Below are 6,000 nucleotides of genomic sequence, written 5' to 3'. Positions count from 1 at the left end.
GTTTTCATGCCATTTTCTCATGCATTTGTAAGTCACTCTGGATAAGAACTTCTGCTAAATGCCTAAATTGTAAATTCTACTGAAAGAGTAGCTTACAGTGGCTAATAATTATATAATATAAGGGACCGTTCAATATTTATGGGAGGGGTCACTGGAGGAAAAGAGTGGTCATGCTGTTTTTATTTTAGTCTAAGGGAGGGTCAACTTTTTAATTTGAGTCCAGGAGAGGATCATACACATTTTTATTTGTCAGGTTTAAAAATGAATTCATCAGAACTATATTCAGTTGGTCAACGACTCCTCCTGACCAAACAGCCAGACTCGTTAAAGGACAACTTTAGTTTTTTACAACCAAGGTTTATCTTTTAGATTGTAATTAAAGTAAATAAAATATGAGTGTTAAAATTTTTAAATGTACTGCTTTCTATAGTTTTAGCAATTTTCACGATCTTTTTTTACAGTGGGCGGGGGCATTCTGTCCGGTGGCTAAATATGTCTTTTTTTACACAATAACCCGGTGTTTTCTTTATTATTATGTACAGTAGCTCTTCTAACCCCCAATAACTCACATCTGGCCATCAAAGACCACAGGACCTTTTTTATTGTGTAAAAAAGGCATATTTAGCCACCGGACAGAATGCCCCCGCCCACTGTAAAAAATATCGCAAAAATTGCCAAAACTGTAGAAAGCAGTAAATGAAAAAAAAATAACACTCATCTTTTATTTACTTTAATTACAAGCTAAAATATAAACCTTGGTTGTAAAAAACTAAAGTTGTCCTTTAAGCCAAATGGATAGTGCTGCTGCTTGATATGATATGATATATTCTGTCATATCATGCTTCATCAGTCTGAAACACTGTTTTCAGGCCAAGAACCCCTTAGCAGTGAGAGAGATGGTGGATTCATGTTAAATGTGTGTTTTCAGACATTTAACCACTTAAACCCTCAACACCTAGTAAACTTGACAGTTGGCTCTGGTCTTTTTTTCCCTCTACACCAAACCTCTTTGACGAAAACAGCCGATCTACAAGCTCACAACTGCAAGGCGTTGTGTGCGTTGTGAAATTTGTCGGGTCTAATTCGGTTCTATTTGGTTCTTTTTTTTGCTGTAAAAATATTTGTATCAGCGCAGGTGGGTACCCCCCTGCTGGTGGCCCCCCGCATCGCATCACTTGCTACCCTTCCGTTACGCCACTGTCTGTAACCCTGTTTAGTCGATCCTGCAGGTTGGGTGTAAGGTCCACCGGAACATCCTCAAAATGTGGAACCTCTACCAGCATGGATTCCTATGAAGAGGGCCGTGCGAAACATCACGGACCCCTTCAGACCCCATATAGATCCACCGTCTTGCTCCCTGTGGCTTCAGTTTTTTCATGAACCTGCTTGCTTGTCATCCAAATAATGACAGACAGGTGAGCAACTCTTCCACTCATTAATGCTGATCATGAACAGCTGTGGGACCAGCAGCAAGCCTTTAAAAACCTCTGCTGAAATCCTGCTAGTCACTTTTCAGTTCTTCCTCAGCACTTCTAATTTGTACAATGGCAGCAATGGGAAGCACTGGCAATCTTGTTGCAATGACTCTTTGGTTTGCCCAAGGTCAGAGCTTCTTGGTTCATTTCTAATGTGCATTTATTAAATTGTAGGTCTGTTGCAGATTCATAGGAAAACTAGTTTTCAACTCTGAAATGTTAACTCTGTCCTGATTTTTGGAGAGCATTCTATGATGTCACCTGAATATACAGCTCCAGAGAATTCATTTTAAAGGAGTAGTTCACCCAAAATGACTTATTTTCTATCAATTACACACCCATGAAGCATTGACTTTGTGGAGATCTTTTTTGTTTTTTACCGCATTCCTAAGCCAATAATTTGATAACCGGCGGTCTCTCCGGTAGGAGACATAGAGTCTCCTTTGTATCTCCTACCAGATACATTAGCATCTTTTTTATTATCAAATTATTGGCTCAGGAATGTGACAAAACCTAAAAAACTCCAATAATTCAATGCTTCATGGGATGTGTAATTGATTGAAAATAATTGTTTTGGGTGAACTTCTCCAGTCTGTCTATGTGATGACTTGGCATGAGTTTATGATGTCAATTGGTTAGGTTCCTTCACACCTTAGGTTCCTTCACAGGTCTTGCCAATTATACTAATTAAGGCTCTGTTCTGTTCTGGTCAAACTGAGCCAGGGTGCTTTGTTTATATAGTGTGCATGTTTGCTCACTCCAGGGAGTCCCTCATGGTTCTTTGAGGGGGTTCCAAATGTTATGGGTGTGTAACTCTTGAGTGTACAAATGCGTCCAATTGGTTCCATTTGTACACTATGGGTAGACTGATTATCAGACTGAAGCTGCGTGGAGCTTCAGTCTGACATTGGCTCCAGTGTAGGCGACTACAAGGAGAGCCTGAAAGCGGGGTAATGTCTCCATTCCGACATCTCGCCACTGCGGGGATGAATTGAATCTTGACCATCAGGTCATTATATAAGTTATATTGTATTAAAATACTCTACCATACAGATTAGACAAAATTATATTTTATTCATAAAAAAAGTTGCATGGTGCTGCTTTAATTGGTAAGACTTAGGAAGTAAGAGGCCCAATTTCTTTCAAATGTGGCTGCTGTGCATAGAGCCTATACTTGGCACTTAAATGGGCATTGAAGCCACTCATCTCCACTGTCCCAGTTTGCTTGCAGTCTTGGTTCTATAGTTTACAAGCTTTGGGTCAGAGCTATCAACAAATATTGGATGGCGCTTGATAGATAATTTCTAATCAATAGTTTATTAGATTATAATTATTGTATGATTATTGTATTGTATCACTTTGGATAATTGCATAAAGTATGATGTATTTGCTCAGAAGGGACAGTTCCTTAACTGCTAAGATAAGATGTCCTTGCTCCCTGGCCTACTCTTTCTTAACCATGAAAGTTGTGGCTACAGTTTATCTATGATGCCTTAGAACAGGTTACCTTGCCCCCAAAATGAGCCTTTGCCCCTGTTGATATTATATTGTGGGGTGGGCTTAATAAGAGATAAACTGTCTGTTATAATGCTGAACATTTTGTATTACCAGTAGAGAATATTTTGATGCCTGTACCACCTTGTCTCTCCTGTGCAAATAATAAGTAAACCTGATTATTATTTGAGACTGACTCCGTGTTACTTCTTTTTACGGTAATCCTTTTTGAAAGCGTACCAAACCTGGTTTTCCTAAGTTATCAGTGGTCCCACGAGCCTAAGAAACAATCGGTCCGGTTCCGCCTCGGGAGAGGATATCGGTCCGCGCAAACCTGTCCTCCTCCCCGGAACCCGGATTCGAGACGTTTCCAGAAACCAGCTTCGGTTAGTACGCATTTTTTCTCTTACATTATTTGCACAGCAAGGTGGAACTAGAATTTATTGGTAGTTTGGATGTGCCCTGCTGACTCTAGCTGGCTATAGTCTGTCAGGACACATGTTTAATTGCCATCACTGAATTCTAAAGTGCATTCCCATGGTACCATATTTCACTGCTTATCAGTATACTCTCTCTTTTTATCTTCCTTCTCCGCGGTTCAATTCATGCTGCCCGGCAGCTAATCTAGTGCTATGATTACATAGGCTAATGAACAGGTTAACTGTTGTTTGTATATATACCCATGTGATGTTTCGCCATGTATGGGTATGTATAGATGCTAAATAGTTGCTTTTGCTGCGTTCCCATGTATATGCTATTACTCACAAATAGTCTAGCTATGTGAACGTAGGTCGTGTAAACTGTTCTTATCTATATTTATTCTACATATGTTGTATAACCCCCATTTCATTCTCAGGGGTGTACGAATATATGGATTGGATGTGTTAAGTTAAGTTGACCTCTCGATCAATCTGTCATTTTCACTGGTTGCTTTTGTGCTGTTAATGTGTTGACAAGTTGTTGACTGACATGCTCAGGGTAATTTTTTAAACTATGTTCTCGTAGACTATTGACCAGGATCAATCACTAGAGCCTCATTTGTCTGATAATCAGACTAAGTCGACTGTGTTCTGCCCGTGTGCAGTTCTCGAAATAAATTTATATATTGCCTGTGGTTCTGCCCAAGGAAATATATATTGAGACGTCTCGCAACTCTTCATAGTTTATCACTTTGTATTACTATTCATTTTGTTGGTTGTTATTGTTTAGTTTTTAGTTTTTTTGTCATTCACATTGTCACAGTATGCCAACTTAGAACATGTAGTGGAATTTCATTTTATTTTAATCTGTAATCATCTCTCTCTCTCTCTCTCTCTCTCTCTCTCTCTCTCTCTCTCTCTCTCTCTGTCTCCCCCACATTGCTTCTGGCCTCATCACTGTAGTGTAGCTGACCTTGGAAAACTTCCACTAGCCCTACTTGAAACACCCCCACAGCCAGACTCACTTCTCATCTCTACTCCTCTGGTGTTAATTCCCCATCACTACTTTTCATTTTTGGTGCTGAATAGAAATACTATTTTTTAAGATCCACTTAGACATACCTGCTGTGAAGTACACTCTGATTTGTTTGATTTCATTTGATTTTCATATCATTTCATTTAGTTATTTTCATTTCATTTTTTATTTTTTTTTCCATTTAAACACACCCAGGTACACACCATTTCCCCCTTCTACTTTGCCACAGACAGAAATATTTAACCTTGGGTAGGGCTGACATTTCTCTCACTCTCTCTCTCCCTACAAGTCATTTAATCCTTGACACACAGATACATTCAGTGTGTGTCAAATAGAGGGGTAATAATAATTATAGTAAAACAGGTCAATTGCCTACACAAGCCCACTCACTTCTTGAAATTCAAAATAGAGGTCAACATACTGTGTAGTATTTATGAGTACCCACTTTGAAATTATCTGATATCTGTCCCATTGGTTCTGATTTATTGTATTTCTCATTTCTGTTCACTTTCTACCCCTTACACAGTCTCTTAAGTTTTTGTCTGAATAATTATTTTTTGCCGTTATGGGAAATATCCTCTCCCCGTCACAGGAACCTGGACAGCCCAGGTTCAGACAGGGACCCACCAGTGGTAAAAAAAAAACACCACACACCCAAACACAGCACACCACTCACCCTGGCATACAAACTTCATTTGATACATACATTCTTGAAAGTAAGGATGATGAGGAGGTGTTGTTGGACCTAACAAAATGTACTCTTTCTCCGCGTTCTCAAGATGCGGGCCTGCTTGGACCTGTTATCGGCGAGCCTCCAGGACTTTCACCCCGGCCCGACGTTCCTCCATCTGACACAAGCACTAGTAAGAAATCAAAATCTTTACCTGGACGTCGGGTTTACACTAAAACCCACCATACACAATCACTTACTGCACAACATAACAAGAATCTACATCACACCTGGGGAGCCGGGGCACGCCGACAGCAGAGCCATTCAGAACCAAATCAAGGTAATACAACACACCACACCCAGAGCACCCCTGGTCTCTCTACACAGGGCTCACAAAATACAAGTCAAGCTCCACGTCGAGATTATAGACCATGCAGTGTTACAGTTGTGGAAAATATTACTATATATTTTTTTTTACCATGTAGATCTGATATTTTTGAAAAGTTTCACCATTGACAGACAAAAGGTGATTATTTCCTATCTCCCATTACTATTAAAAAAATATATATATATCTGTATATGAGAAATTCTAATTAGAGGTTCTAATATGATATGTGTCAATATAGTATTTGTTATAAAACATTATCCATGTCTGCTCTATACCTTACAGCATCACTGTACCCCGAAAGAAGGCAGCCGAGATCCATTCAGATCCAAATTACTGATGTAAAGATTTTTTGCTGACCCAAGACCTATGGGATCAGAGGTCAGTGGATTTCAGAGGGGTCACAACAGAGGTAAGGTGTACATTTTAACATCTTACGCCTCCTGTGCGCCTCTGAAATTCCAAAGAAAAGATTTACACATTAATATGAATCCTGGTACAATTTTCTCATTCTTTTTGAA

This window comes from Gymnoscopelus microlampas, assembly GCF_963454915.1.
Source record: "Gymnoscopelus microlampas genome assembly, chromosome: 14".
Taxonomy (NCBI): domain Eukaryota; kingdom Metazoa; phylum Chordata; class Actinopteri; order Myctophiformes; family Myctophidae; genus Gymnoscopelus; species Gymnoscopelus microlampas.
The sequence above is the reverse complement of the archived record's forward strand: the minus strand, read 5'-3'. Positions refer to the sequence as shown.